Consider the following 16159-nt stretch of genomic DNA (forward strand, 5'->3'; position numbering starts at 1 on the left):
ACTGCACTTCAGCCTGGGTGACAGAGGGAAACTCCATCTCAAAAAAATAAAATAATAGAGGAGAATGTCAGGTGAAGACAGAGACACAGGGAGAAGGCAGCCATGTGATGAGGGAGGAGAGATTGGAGCGATGCATCTACAAGGAACACCAAGCATTGCCAGCAGCCACCAGAAGGCAGAAGAGGCAAGGAAGTTTCTCTCTTACATGTTTCAGAGGAAGCGAAGCCCGGCTGACACCTTGATTTTGGGCTTCCAGCATCCAGGCCTGCGAGACAATACATTTCTGTTGTTTTCAGCCACATGCGGGGCCCTCGTTGTTGTTGTGGTTTTTTTTTTTTTTTGGAGATGGAGTTTCACTCTTGTGCCCCAGGCCGGAGTACAATGGCGCGACCTCAGCTCTCTGCAACCTCCTACTCCCAGGTTCAAGCTATTCTCCTGCCTCAGCCTCCTGAGTAGCTGGGATTACAGGCATGCGCCACCTTGTCCAGCTAATTTTTGTATTTTTAGTAAAGATGGGGTTTCACCATGTTGGCTGGGCTGGTCTCAAAATCCTGACCTCAAGTGATCCGCCTGCCTCAACCCCCCAAAAGTGCTGGGATTACAGGAATGAGCCACTGTGCCCGGTCTTGCATTATTTTTTTAGACAAGATCCCGCTGTGTCATCCTGGCTGGAGTGCAGTGGTACAATCTCAGCTCCTGCAGCCTCGACCTCCCTGGGCTCAGGTAATTTTCCCATCTCAGCCTCCAAGTAGCTGGGACTACATGCTTGGCTAATTTTTGTATTTTCTGTAGAGATGGGGTCTTGCTATGTGGCCCAGGCTGGTCTCAAACTCCTTGGGCTCAAGCCATCTGCCTGCCTTGGCCTCCCAAAGTGCTAGGATTACAGGCATGAGCCAGTATCCCTGGCCACCCTTGTTAAAAAATACAGAATTTCAAGATGGTGATGGCAGATTATTAAACCACAGTGGGGACTCTTCTGTGTCCCTGTGGGACTGTCCAGGTTGCAGGCCCATGAACCCAGCCCTGGCTGCTGGGTTCTTGGAGTGCTGGACCTCCCGTGGCATGTGGCAAGGAGTTGTCATGGGTTATCACGACCTATGATGATCAACTACGGGAGATCCAAAGACCACTCAGTCCTTTTTCCGACGAATGGCTATGTATGTCACATTAGCAGCAAACAGAACCGCAAGAGCTCCTGTGACAATGCTGAGCCCGATCACTGCGCCTTGCAGAGCAGATGCCCTGTGTACCTCCGCTCCTGTTAAGAAACCAGAGGGTTTGTAATTGCCTGATTATTAAGAGGCTGTTCTGGCTGCTCCTGGTTCCCTGGGAAGTTTCCCATCTAGCCGCCAGTGAGTATTCATTATGGAAATGAAGTGTACATTTATCCCAAGAAAACGCTCACTCTAGAGAAATCTCATAGGACAAGTTGTTGAAAGCCGATTTACTAGATGACCTCTTCACCAAATGACCACTTTGCCAAAGGATCAATTTGCTGAAAGCCAATTCGCTGAAAATCTGCTTGTGGGATGTCCTGCTTATCAGTAACTGATAGTCAGATGCAGCTTATCCCAGGCTCCCAGTGGGATGTGGGACAGGGGAGGGGCTACAAATAGTTGTAGCAAAACTCCAAAACTTAAAAGAAGAAAAATCCTCCATAATTTGGTGAATTGGTCATTCATTTAATTAGTTTTCTACAAAAGGGACTGCTTTCTGTATGTTCACAAGGAGATCATGGGCAGTGGCTTACAAGAAGAGAAAGGATGTATATCACCCCTGCCCTCCCCTCTTTTCCTTTTTTTTTTTTAAGGCAGGAATTGGAGTGCCGTAGTACAATCACAGCTCACTGCAGCCTCAAACTCCTGGGTTCCAGTGATCCTCCCGCCTCAGCCTCCCTAGTAGCTGGGACTACAGGCACGTGACACTACATCCAGCTAATTTATTGTAGAGACAGGGTCTCACTCTGTTGCCCAGGCTGGTCTCAAGCTCCTGGCCCCAAGTGATCCTCCTACCTCGTCCATCCAAAGTCCCAAGTATGAGCCACTGTGCCCAGCCCATTACTGCTTTTTGCATGTAATTGCTTTAAGCGCTTGTTAGATCACTGGACAGTATCCAAGTCTCTCCTGGCAAAAGGAAAGATAGCCAGTGTTTGTAAACAACCCACAAAAGAAGGCAACAGCAAATTCTGAGATGATTTTATTCTTCCTTTGTATTACCCAGATCGAAGGGGTTTGAAGTCTTGAGAATTTGCGGTCTCGTTTCAGACTCTCCCCTCTCCTTTTTTCAGCATCGAGGGAACAGCAGGGTTTTGCTCCACCCCTATGAAGAGCTTTCTGTGCCATTGAAGGAGGGCTGATTTCCGTATCTGGAAGGGGCATCTTGGGGGCAGACTGTACACAGTGATTTCCTTAGGACCGGAAGGATTACAGCCCAACTTTCTCTATAGAGCACCGTCCCTTTGCCTAAGAGGCACTATGTCAAATGTTACCAGCAGGTCGAGGGATTCCCTACCTCCCGTGCTATCTGTTTGGAGCTGTTGGCATCTTGTTCCTGGGGCTCCAAAGCTGCTGGGAAACAGGATTGTTCTGCTTGAATTCCCTCCTCCCCACCATGAGACCACTTTTTGATTATTTTCTATCTCAGGACAGAGCAGACTCTGCTGACAGTTTTCTGGCAGCTGCTTTTGTGTCTCACCTGGCTGCTGGTCATAAGGGTTCACGAGCATTTCCTGGGTGACTGCCAGGGAGCCGTTGTGGGTTTGGGGGTGACTCCCAGGAGCTTACACACGAATGGGTAGATGTGGATGCTGTTAAAAGGCTCGGCCTGGCGATTCCTCTTGAAATCTGGCCCGAAATCTCTGAATATGGTCTTCATATCCATGAGGACATTATCAAAGCCATGGCTGCCTTCGTTGAAACACATTATAATGCTCTGAAAACTAATAACAATAAAAAAGCCATTTTAGATTCCAATCCACTGAAAGAAAACTGTCCCTTAGTTAATGTCATGCTTGTTGGATCCATGAAGTCTTTGAGAATTTAAACTACAAGGACACTGCTCTCTGTGGTGGTGGAGAGAATACCAAGGATTTAAAGGTCTTTAAGAAAGAGAATGTAGAAAGCGTACCCATTGGAAACAGCAAGGTGATGATAATCGTACTGACAGTAATAATAAGCTCAAATATATAGAGCTTATTATGTATCATGAATTGTTCTGAATGCTTCATAAATATACGTTCCCTCCTTTACCCTCATGGCAGCCCAGTAAAGGCGCCATTCCCCATTTTACAGCTGGGGAAACTGAGTTAAAGAGCTTGTCTGCACTGAGTCAACAGGAGCAAATGCTAGATCAGGTAATGGAACCCAAGCAATCTGGTTCCAGAGCCAAATAGATGTATTTTTTATGGTATAAATACACATACGTACATTTTTAGGGGAAGGGTGGGGGTAGGATGGGATGAGGATTCTGGGTAATTGCTTGGTAAATGCCAAATACTTTTCTTGTCTGTCCTTCTTTTCAAATGATAAAGTAATGTCAATTGCAACACTTTTTTTTTTTTTTTTTGAGACAAGGACTAGCTGGAGTACAGTGATGAAGTCATAGCCCACTGCAGCCTCAAATTCCCGGGCTCAAGCAATCCACCCACATCAGCTTCCCAAGTCGTTGGGACTACAGGCCCACACTACCATGCCCAGCTAATTATTTTAATTTTTGTAGAGATGGCAGGTGGCGGTGAGGGGCGGGCGGTTTTGCTATGTTGCCCAGGCTGGTCTCAAACTCTTGACCTCAAGTGAACCTCCTGCCTCAGCCCCACAAAGCTCTGAAATTATAGGCATGGGCCACTGTGGCTGGCTACAATACTATTTATTTATATTTTAGACCAACAGATATTCTAGCATATAAGAAATGTGATGTTCTCTGTACATTGAAGAGTTGGTCTAATATTTGGCCTGGTGGATACAGAAATTGCCTGTCTGCTCCGCTCTGGCTGAAGAAACCAGTCTGACTGTCTCTGAGGCTATGGAGCACTCCATCAAGAATGAAAGCCCTCAGCCTGGCACGTTGGCTCACACCTGTAATACCAGCGCTTTGGGAGGCCGAGGCAGGTGGATCACTTGAAGTCACGAGTTCGACACCAGCATGGCCAACATGGTGAAACGCTGTCTCTACAGAAAATTGAAAAATTAGCTGGGCCTGGTGATGTGTGCCTGTAATCCCAGCTACTCAGGAGGCTGAGGCAGGATAATCACTTGAACCTGGGAGGCAGAGGTGGCAGTGGGGAGCTGAGATCACACCACTGCATTCCATCCTGGGCGACAGAGCGAGACTCTCTCAAAAAAAAAAAAAAAAAGAATGAATGTCCTCATGATGGCCTCAAGCACATTGGTCCCTGAAGAGAGTCAATGAAGTCCCACTTTACTCTGCACTGCAAAGCAGGCAGGTGGACAGGATGAGAAGTGGATTCAGTGAGAGGCATTGACCCAAAGGATTTTCTGCCTAATGGTCGGTTCAGCAGAAGATTAAACTGAGCACAGCATCCTGTTCCCTCAAACTGTCTGGTTGGTCAGTGGAGAATGTTCTTGTCTCGTTAAATGTCCTCATGCTACTGTCAAGATATCCTGTTACAAATCTTCATAAAGCAGGTTTACAAATAGGCCAGGTGACTGTGGAATTTCTCCTTGGCAAGGCCTTAGCTATGGGCGTGCGATTGGTGTGCAGTAATCACAGTGTTCCGGGCCACTTGAGGGATAAAATATACTTTAGGTGATAAACTGTTGTATTTTAATGTGAATATTTCCACCAACATTAAACAGTAACCCCATGAGTTTTCTCATACCTGTTACACTCTGGAGTTGCAACAAGCTGACATGAAGCAAGTTGCAAACAGAATTATCGCATTTGGCTCCTATTCATAGCAAGGGTTCTTCAAGCTGTACCTGGGGCAGTCTTCCCTCACATGAGGTTTATAGCTTCATTTATTTAATTATTTATTTATTTTTTGAGATGGAGTTTCGCTCTGTCACCCAGGCTGGAGTGCAATGGTGCGATCTTGGCTCACTGCAACCTCCGACCCCCGGGGTTCAAGCGATTCTCCTGCCTCAGCCTCCTGAATAGCTGGGATTATAGGCACCCGCTACCAAGCCTGGCTAATTTTTGTATTTTTAGTAGAGACGGGGTTTCACCATGTTGACCGGGCTGGTCTCAAACTCCTGACTTCAGGTGATCCACCCGCCTCAGCCTCCCAAAGTGTTGGGATTACTGGCGTGAGCCACGGTGCCCGGCTATAGCATCATTTCAACTTTGTTTCTGCCATGAATTGTTAGTTGGTAGTTAACAAAAAATAGACCACCTCATTTAGGTCTCACAGTTAGCATTGGTTTTTGTGTTTTCTTTAGGCTTGTTTTTTAATTGTTTTTAAAATTGTGAAACAGGGTCTTGTTCTGTTGCTGATGCCAGAGTGCAGTGATACAATCTTGGCTCACTGCAGCCTCAACCTCCTGGGCTCAAGCAATCCTCCCACTTTAGCCTCCTGAGTAGCTGGGACTACAAACACAAGCCACCACCGCTGACTAATTTTTAATTTTTTTTTTTTTGAAATGGAGTTTCGCTCTGTTGCCCAGCAGGTTGGAGTGCAGTGGGGTAATCTCTGCTCACTGCAACCTCCACCTCTCGGGTTCAAGCGATTTTCCTGCCTCAGCCTCGGCACCCACCACCATGCCTGGCTAATTTTTAACAAATATTTTTAGTAGCGACAGGGTTTCATCATGTTGGCCAGGCTGGTCTTGAACTCCTGACCTCAAGTGATCCACCTACCTCGGCCTCCCAAAGTGCTGGGATTACAGGCATGAGCCACCATGTCAAACCTAATTTTTAAATTTTTGTAGAGACCAGGTTTTGCCATATTGTCTAGGCTGGTCTTGAACTCCTGGGCTCAAGTGATCCTCCTGCCTTGGCCTCTCAAAGTGCTGGGATTACAGGCATGGCCCTTATGCCTGGCCCTTAAAGCTTCTTTTTAATAACAGCCTTATTGAAAGATAATTCACATACCATACAATTTACCCATTTAAAGTGTACAATTTGGCTGGGCATGGTGGCTCACACTTGTAATCCCAGCACTTTGGGAGGCTGAGGTGGGAGGATCGCTTGAACCCAAGAGTTTGAGATGAGCCCGAGCAACATGGCAAAACCCTGTCTTAACCAAAAATACAAAAAATATTAGCTGGGCGTGGTGGGTGTGTCTGTAGTCCCAGCTACTCAGGAGGCTGAAGTGGGAGGATGGTTTGAGCCCGGGAGGTGGAGGGTGCAGTGAGTTGAGATTGCACCACTGCCCTCCATCCTCGGCAACAGAGCCAGACCCTGTCTCTACATAAATAAATAAATAAAGTGTATAATTCAGTGCTTTTTAATATATTCACAGAGTTGTGCAGCCATCACCACCATCAGTTTTAGAAATTTTAATTACCCCAGAAGAGACCCTGTATCCATTAGCTGTCACCCTTTATTTCCCCCTGACTATCCCCACCCTTGGCTCCTGGCAACCATTAATCTACTTTGTTTCTTTGGATTTTCATATTCTGGGATATATATATACATATATATGTGTGTGTGTGTGTGTGTATATATATATAATTTAGAATCATCTACTATTTGTATGGCTTCTTTCACTTAGCCTAATGGTTTCAAAGTGTATCCAGGTTGTAGCATGAATCAGCCCTTCATTCCATACTTTGGCTGATTAATGTTCTATCACACGGGTAGTCTGTACTTGTTTGCCCATTCATCTGTTGTTGATAGGCATTTGTGTTGTTGCCACCTTTTGACAATTATGAATAATTTTGCTACGAGCATATGTGTGTGTCTGTATGAACAGGCTTGCATATTTTTTGATATGGGCAAATGAGAACTAGTGGTGGGAGGCCTTTGTGGTGAATTTTTTGGTGATGTTTGTGTACTCTGTATAATGATCAGCCACGCAGGCTTGGGGGCAGCACTTAACCTTCCATTTGTTTCTTTTTTTTAATATAGGGTTTCTCTCTCTGCCACCCAGGCCAGAGCACAGTTGATGCAGGGCAGGGGAGCCCCCAAGTGGAGCATAGTGTGTCCGGAACTGGTGGGTACTTGGTCTCACTGACTTCAGGAATGAAGCCACGGACCCTCGCGGTGAGCGTCACAGTTCTTAAAGGCAGTGTGTCTGGAGTTTTTTCCTTCTGATGCTCGGATGTGTTCAGAGTTTCTTCCTTCTGGTGGGTTCCGTGTCTCACTGGCTTCAGCAGTGAAGTTGCAGACCTTCAAGGTGAGTGTTACAGCTCTTAAGGCTGCGTGTCTGGAGTTGTTTGTTCCTCCCAGTGGGTTCATAGTCTCACTGGCTTCAGGAGTGAAGCTGCAGACCTTCAAGGTGAGTGTTACAGCTCATAAAGGCAGTGTGGACCCAAAGAGTCAGCAGCAGCAAGACTTATTGCAAAGAGCGAAAGAACAAAGCTTCCACAGTGTGGAAAGGGACCCCAGCGGGTTGCCACTGCTGGGTCGGGCAGCTTGCTTTTATTCTCTTATTTGGCCCCACCCACATCCTGCTGATTGGTCCATTTTACAGAGAGCGGATTGGTCTGTTTTACAGAGAGCTGATTAGTCCGTTTTGACAGGGTGCTGATTGGTGCCTTTACAATCCCTGAGATAGACACAAAAGTTCTCCAAGTCCCTACTAGATTAGCTAGATAGAGAGTGTCCATTGGTGCATTCACAAACCCTGAGCTAGACACAGGGTGCTGATTGGTGTGTTTACAAACCTTGAGCTAGATACAGAGTGCCGAGTGGTGTATTTACAATCCCTCAGCTAGACATAAAGGTTCTCCAAGTCCCCACCAGACTCAGCAGCCCAGCTGGCTTCACCAAGTGGATCCTGCACTGGGGCCACAGGTGGAGCTACCTGCCAGTCCCGTGCCCAGTGCCGGCACTCCTCAGCCCTTGGGTGGTTGATGGGACTGGGCGCTGTGGAGCAGGGGGTGGTGCTTACTGGGGAGGCTCAGGCCACGCAGGATCCCACGGCGGGTAGTGGGGAGGCTCAGGCATGGCGGGCTGCAGGTCCCGAGCCCTGCCCTGCAGAGAGGCAGCTAAGGCCCGGTGAGAAATCGAGCACAGCAGCCACTGGCCCAGGTGTTAAGTCCCTCACTGCCCAGGGCCGGCAGGGCTGGCTGGCCGCTCCGAGTGCGGGCCTGCCGAGCCCGTGCCCACCCGGCACTTGCGCTGGCCCGCAAGCGCCGCGCCCAGCCCCGGTTCCCGCCCGCGCCTCTCCCTCTACACCTCCCCTCAAGCTGAGGGAGAGGCCTCCAACCTCGGCCACCCAGGAATGGGCTCCCAAAGTACAGTGGTGGGCTGAAGGGCTCCTCAAGTACTGCCAAATTGGGAGCCCAGGCAGAGGAGGCACCGACAGTGAGCTCCAGGGCTGCCAGAACACTGTCACCTCTCAATAGCACATGAGGGTTCTTGCCTTTGCCCAGGAAAGAATTCAAAGGCAAGCTGGAGGTATAGAAGAAAACAGCTTTATTGAAGAGGCAGCTTTACAGCCCTGTGACTGCTCTTGTAGGGCAGGGCTAGCCTGGAGGCAGAGAGTAGTGGCAGAGAGTTTGCAATCACATTTATACCCACTTTTAATTGCATGCAGATTAAAGGGCAGTTTATGCAGGAATTTCTAGAAAATTGGTAGTAACTTTTGAGTCATTGGGTCATTGTCATGGAAAGGGGCAGTAACTCCCGAGTGTTGCCATGGCAATAGTAAACTCACATGGCACACTGGTGGGCATGTCTGATGGAAAGCTGCTTCTGCCCCAGCCCTGTTTTAGCTAGTCCTCAATTTGGTCTGCTTTCCAAGCCCTGCCTGTGGAGTCAAGTCCTGCCTCCTATCTCACAGTGGCGTGATCATGGCTCACTGCAGCCTCAACACCCCTGGGCTCAAGCAATTCTCCCACCTCAGCCTCCTGAGTTGCTGGGACCACAGGCACGTGCCACTACACCCAGCTACATTTTTTTGCATTTTTTTAGAGATGGTGTTTCACTGTGTTGCCTAGGCTGGTCTCAAACTCCTGGGCTCAAGCAATCTACCAACCTTAGCCTTCTAAAGTGCTGGGATTACAGGTGTGAGCCGCTGCACCCAGCCCAAGCTTACATTTTTAATCTCAAGTCACTTCTCTCTAGGTTTTGATTTCTTCTTTAAAATGGTGGAACTAAGAGCATCTATTTTATAGGGTTGTTGGGAAGGCAAAATGAAAGAACTGCTATTCAATGTTTAGCGAAGCGCTACACACAATTTTGAATAATGAAGTTGGTGTTTATTTTTTATTATTTGTTTATTTATTTTTTAGAGACGGGGTCTTGCTCTGTTGCTCAAGCTGGAGTGCAGTGGTGCAATCACAGCTTACTGCAGTCTTGACCTCCTGGGCTCAAGAAATCCTGCCACCTCAGCCTCCTGAGTAGCTGGGACTACAGTCATGCATCGCCATGTCTGGCTATTTATTTATTTGTTTTTTGTAGAGATGGGGTCTCCCTATGTTGCCCAGGCTAGTCTTGAACTCCTGGCCTTAAGCAATGCTCCTGTCTTGGCCTCCCAAAACACTGAGATTACAGGTGTGAACCACCATGGCCAGCCTTATTTTTATTTTTAAATCAGCCTTGTCAAGTTGAATTGGTCATTAATCTTGTATAATGGTAATTTGGGGCAGCATTGGTTGGGTGGGGGATGGGGAATATTTAGGACCCTGTGGGCTACAACTCGTAGTGTGTACACTTATTTTATTTTATTTTGTTTTGTTTTGTTTTAGTATATTATATTATATTTTTTTGAGACAGGGTCTCACTCTGTTGCCCAGACTGGAGTACAGTAGCATGGCCTTGGCTCACTGCAACCTCTGCCTCCCAGGTTCAAGCGATTCTCCTGCCTCAGCCTCCAGAGTAGCTGGAACTACAGATACACGCCACCACACCGGCTAAGTTTTGTATTTTTAGTAGAGATGGGGTTTCACCATGTTGGCCAGGCTGGTCTCAAACTCCTGACCTCAGGTGATGCACCTGCCTCAGCCTCCCAAAGTGCTGGGATTATAGGCGTGAGCCACCGTGCCTGGCTGTGCACTTATATTTTATTTTTGCAGAACCACCCTTCCCTAATGGTTGTCTCCTAGATCCAAGGTGACTTTATTTATTTTAGAATGCACTTACCCCATTGATACTGTAACCAGAGTTGGCATACATCACGATTGGCAGAACTTGGTCATGTTTAGCGAGATGGAAGTGTTCTGGAAACTCCTCCTTCTTGCAGACGTGGAGGCCAGTGTGCGCATTCTTCAGTGCCTGGTAAAGGGCTTCCTCTTGCCCCAATTTGGGTAGGGGCAGCCCAAAGCCACCGTAGCCCACAATATCAAACCTGACCCAGTCCCTGAACTTAATGTAGTTGGACAAGGGATCTTGTTGACATTGGGTCTCTTCTTCACGGTGGTCACCCCATGGTCTCGTGTGATGATGACGCTGAGGTGCTCTGCAGGCTGTGCTTCTCAGTGGCTCCCACCAGATACCCGATGGTCCTGTCGATTTGCTGAATCATCAACTTCCTGTTCTCTGCCTCTGGTCCGAATCGGTGTCCCACATTATCTGGCTATCTGTAGTACAGAGTCACAAAGTCAGAGTCTTCCTTGGTGAACCAGTTCATGACGGTATCGATGTTCTCCCTCCGCTCTGTCTCTTTGCTGTTTGGGTGAGTGTAGGACTCCACGAGGGACCGCTTCACAGCCTCACCCTCGTATTTAGCACCTCCCCTGGAATAGTGGGATGATGCTGCTTTGTTCCCCTGCAAGTACAAGAAGAAAATTCCATCAGGGCCATTTCTCATACCTTTCTCACAATCAGCAAAGCTCGAGTTGTCTACATCTGTGCCCCAGTCCAAAGACATAGAAAATATGTGGTCTTTGGAGTTAGACAGGGTGGAGTTAGATTCTGGGCTTCCTCAGGATCTCATAGCATCTACAACACTGTTAGTTACAAGATGTGCTATTATTTTACGGGCTACTAAGCAGAAAAATGCTGCCAACGAGACCGTGACATTCCAGTACTGGAATGCACCAGTAAGGTGTATTCCAACTTCAGAGATGGCAAAATGAAAAATAATTCCTTAGAATAGAGGGAGACGGTAATTTCTGAGTTGGTGGTGGTGAATCTGTGCATGTGTGTTTTTCATATATATACACACATATATATACACACACATATACATGTACATATATGTGTATATATAGACATACCTATATACATATACATATATATGTGTATATATAGTGGTGCAGTGGTACAATCATAGCTCATTGCACCCTTGAACTCCTGGGCTTAAGCGATCCTCCCACCTTGGCCTCTTGAGTAGCTGGGGCCACAGGCATGTACCACCATACCTATTTTTCTTTTTTTTTGAGACACGGTGTCACTCTCTCACCTAGGCTGGAGTGCTGTGGCAGGATCTCAGCTCACTGCAACTTCTGACTCCTGGGTTCAAGCAATTCTCGTGCCTCAGCCTCCCAAATAGCTGGGATTATAGACACGTGCCACTATGCCAAGCTAAGTATTGTATTTTTAGTTGAGATAGAGTTTTGTCGTGTTGGCCAGGCTGGTTTCGAACCCCTGGGCTGAAGTGATCCACCTGCCTTGGCCTCCCAAAGTGCTGGGATTACATGTGTGAGCCACCGTGCCTAGCCCTAATTTTTTTTTTTTTTTTTTTTTTTTTTTTTTTTTTTTTTTAGTGTTTGTAGAGATGAGGTCTCGCTAATTTGCCCAGGCTGGTCCTGAACTCCTGGGTTCAAGTGATTCTCCTGCCTCAGCCTCTCAAAGTGCTGGGATTATAGGTGTGAGACACCACGCCCGACTGGTGGTGAATTTTAAAATTTTCCAGTGTCTCAGTGTTTCTACCTGTAGAATGCCAAAAAGTAGATGGCATCTTTGCGAGGATTAAGCCAACTAGCTTTTTTTTTTTTTTTTTTTGAGACAGAATTTCTCTCTTATCACCCAGGCTGGAGTGCAATGGTGTGATCTTGGCTCACTGCAAACTCTGCCTCCTGGATTCAAGTGATTCTCCTGCCTCAGCCTCCCAAGTAGCTGGGATTACAAAGCCAGCTGGCTTTAAGATAGTGTTGGGCATCACATTTTGGCACGGAGCAGGCACTCTTTTCTTTGCCCCCAGGTGGGACTAAGCCACCACAAGCCTTCCCTGGTGTGTGCAGTGGGTGATGAATGCTTGCCTGCTCAGCACCTACTACATGCTGGGCTGGGTCACATTACTCTGACTCCCCCTTGAGCTTCAGTCCGTGCCTGGTTCAAGATGTATTGACTCAACTCGAGGATCCAGAGGTGGGATGTGGCCCTGGCCTGGCCAGAGGACCGAGGATGCCGCATGCCATGGCTACAGCAACTGGTTCAGCTTTGGGCTCATGTCCTAGTCAGAGCCAATGAGTTGTAATCTTGGGATATCTGCTGAGCTGTTGGGAAGGGGACAGGCTTCCCTGCTCACCCCCATTCCTGAGGCTGAGGGATCTGAGAAAATCACTTGTAAAATTTGGGGGTGTTTGGAAGAAGGGGAGACTGATGTCTCCTTCTCTCTACAGACATCTGATCAGCTACAGAGCTTGATTGACCTACCCAGAGGCAGAATGATATGGTGGTTTAAAGTGTGCTCTGGGCCGAGATCTTGCCACTGCACTCCAGCCTGGGTGACAGAGTGAGACTCCGTCTCAAAAAAAAAAAAAGTGTGCTCTGGTCTGGGCGTGGGGGCTTACGACTGTAATCCCAGCACTTTGGGAGGCTGAGGCAGGAGGATCGCTTGAAGTCAGGAGTTTGGGATCAGACCCTATCTCCAGAAAAATATTTTTTAAAAATTAGCTGGGTTGATGGTGAATGCCTGTAGTCCCAGCTACTCGGGAGGCTGAGGCAGGAAGATCGCTGGAGCCCGGGAGTTCAAGGCCGCAGTGAGCTATGATCAGGCCACTGCACTCCAGTTTGAGGGACAGAGAGAGACCCTATTTCCCTAAAGAACAAAAAAGTGTGCTCTGGTGCCGCATTGCCTGGTTAGATCCTTTGTTCACCACTTAGATGCATGTTATATAAATGCTCTCCTCAGTTTCCTCATCTGTAACTTGGGGATGGTAATGTTGCCCCATGAAGTGGTTGTGGGGACTAAATGCATGTGGGCACATTGGTAAGTATTCAACAAGCTTGATTTTTCCTGGAGAGGGAGAAAGAACATACAGTGAAGTGGCATGGTCAGGTGCATTGGGGCAAGGATTATTTCCTCTGGCTTCTGCCTCCTGGGAGTATAAGGATGGATGTGAAATGTGTCTGCAGACCCCAGAGTTGGGGACTGCAGAGGGAAATTGAGATCAGGGACCCCAGTCTGGCAGAAATGGGTGCAGCATGGGGCATTGGGTTCCTTCCATCAGAGGCGTGGGGTGTGTTGCAGACAGTCATGAGATGTGGCTGAATCTTGCAAGGGAGCCGCGGTCCTAGGGTTGCTGCTTGAGACAAAGACTGCTGTCAGTGGAACCTGGTGACCTTCACCCTTCTGTGTCAGGCTGCAGACAGCAAGAGGTGGCAGCAGATTACACCCAACAGGAAAAGGGCCATTGCTATCCCACTGGTTGCCATAGGAGGAGATGACATCTCTTCCCTCTCCTCCTCCAGCAGTGTCAGCTGGGGAAGAGGTGGGTGGGTGTGCACAAAAGAGTAGACCACAGATCATGCTCCTTCTCCTCCAGTCTGCAGGGGCCCCAAGAGAGTCTGCAGCCCTTGGCCAGGGACCGGCTGACACAGGAGAACAAAAGATCTTAGGCTGGGATAACATGGTGGTGCAGTTCATCCTCTGGAGCTCCCTGTGACATCAGACTGGAGCCAGTCTCCAGCTGAGACCACATCTCACTTAACTCCTTCCCTGCCATATCCTGTTTTCCTTACTCCTATCTCCTGAGAGTCCTGAATGAATTACATGCACTCAATCCCTGCCTCAGGCTCTGTTTTTAGGGAACTTGACCTAAGACAGATATCTTAGTACTAAATACTTTGCAAGGCCTCAGAAGCTCTGCTATCCACAGGCAGGTGAGATATTACCTTCCCTACCACCTGGCAGTCATAGTCTATGATGCGATTTGGCTTTGTGGAAGTGCTTCTCTAAAGAACTTCCCCCAATTTAAGATGATCTTAATTTGCTTACTTGTTTACTGTCCATTTACCTGCTTTAAAATGTGAACTCCAAATCAGGGGCCATGTCTGGTTGGTTACCCATTTCCTAGGACCTAGAACGGGCCTAGCTCAGAGCAGTTGCTCACTATTGATGGAATGCATGTTGAAAGAATGCGTGAATCTCATCTCCTTTTGTGGGTGAAAAACTCATCCTATTCTCACTCCTGATTAACTTTCTTCCTTTTTTTTTTTTTTTTTTCAAAACGGAGCCATGATATGTCACCCAGGCTGGAGTGCAATGGTGCGATCTCAGCTTGCTGCATCCTCTGCCTTCTGGATTAAAGCAATTCTCCTGCCTCAGCCTCCTGGGTACCTGGGATTACAGGTGCACGCCACCACGCCTGGCTAATTTTTTGTATTTTTAATAGAGACAGGGTTTCACCATGTTGGCCAGGCTGGTCTCGAACTCCTGACCTCGTGATCCACCCGCTTTGGCCTCCCAAAGTCCTGGGATTACAGGCATGAGCCACCGTACCCAGCCACTCTTGATTAACTTAATGGGAATATTTACAGAGATTCTTTCTCTTCTGGTTTCTAGTGTCTTATCTGCAACCTCTGCAGGTAATATATTTTCCTTCCTGATAATAGCATTTCTATGGTTGCTTTCACTTGCAAATCCTCTAATACTTATTTATTCCATTTCTGATTGGCATTAGACATAATTCTCAATTTTTAGTGACAGCACTTTTGTTAACTTACATATAAATCGACTTTGCCTTGAAATGTGACTTTGACTAGAAGGATGAAACTTCTAACATGCTGTAGAACATAGTTTGACTGGCTAATTTATTATTTAGAAGAAGGTAATATTGCCATTATGAGGGCCTTAGGTGGTTCTGAAGAACCAGTTGTATTTCTGATGTTTGCAATGTTTAATCACAGATATTGCCAATGTGAAATAGTTTCCGTATGCTGTGTTCTCAATACACACCTTTTCCAAAGATATCCCAAGCTGTAGTCTTAGGAAACTGTGATTTTTCTTATTTGGTCTCATAGGAATTTGGGGAGCTATGCGGGATCTCCATAAAATGAGCTCCAGAAAGACACATGTGTGCACATACACACACACACACACACACACAGACACACACACACTCACACATGTACCACACCACAATTGACTCTGTTTATTTGGGACCCATGATTTTCAGAAGTGCTATTTTCAACAAACACTTCTGAGAAATAATCTGAACACTTAATTGGATGCAAAAGAGTGGGTATTTACTATTCTACCCTTTAATTAGCATACTCAGTGTTTCCAGCAGCAAAAGCAATTGGAAAAGCGCTAGTTTTATTAGGTTCATTATTCTCCCTTAGCGTAGTGTGGCATCAGCATGGCTATTATTCTTAAATTGCCTCCTTAAAACAAGGGCTGGTGCTTCTTACAGGCAATTCCTAACTGTTGGGTTTTGTAGAGAGTCTAAAACTCTTTAGAACCTATAATTCAAGGAAAGGCTCCACTTTGGTTTTGCATTTTGTCTGGTCTCTTTGGCTGACAGAATTTATGTCACAAGGTGCACATGTTTGGGGGAGGCTCATGGACAGCCCATCGCGCTTGTGCTTTGGTAGGAAGTACGTGCCATTAAGGGGAAGGAGTTAGTTACTGATTCTAGGGAACAATTGGGTAGAAAGAGATGGACTCCCTGTGTTTGAAATTCAGAACTCAAGCTTGGCTCTAAGTCTTTCCTTGCTTTGCTGTGCTCCAGGGGAGTCACTGAGCAGAAGGAAGTGAGTTGCCTGAGATTCTTCAAAGCCTGCAGCCCTTTTGGAGGTTACATTGTTATTCTCAGAGCCTTTATGATACATAATAAAGACCTAGCTTGGACCAATATTAGGATGAGTTATCTTGCTATTAACATTCTTTTAGGTAGAAGTTGCTGGTCCCATCTTGCTCACAATCCTC

The sequence above is a fragment of the Gorilla gorilla genome, chromosome 9, assembly GCF_029281585.2.
Source record: "Gorilla gorilla gorilla isolate KB3781 chromosome 9, NHGRI_mGorGor1-v2.1_pri, whole genome shotgun sequence".
Taxonomy (NCBI): Eukaryota; Metazoa; Chordata; class Mammalia; order Primates; family Hominidae; genus Gorilla; species Gorilla gorilla.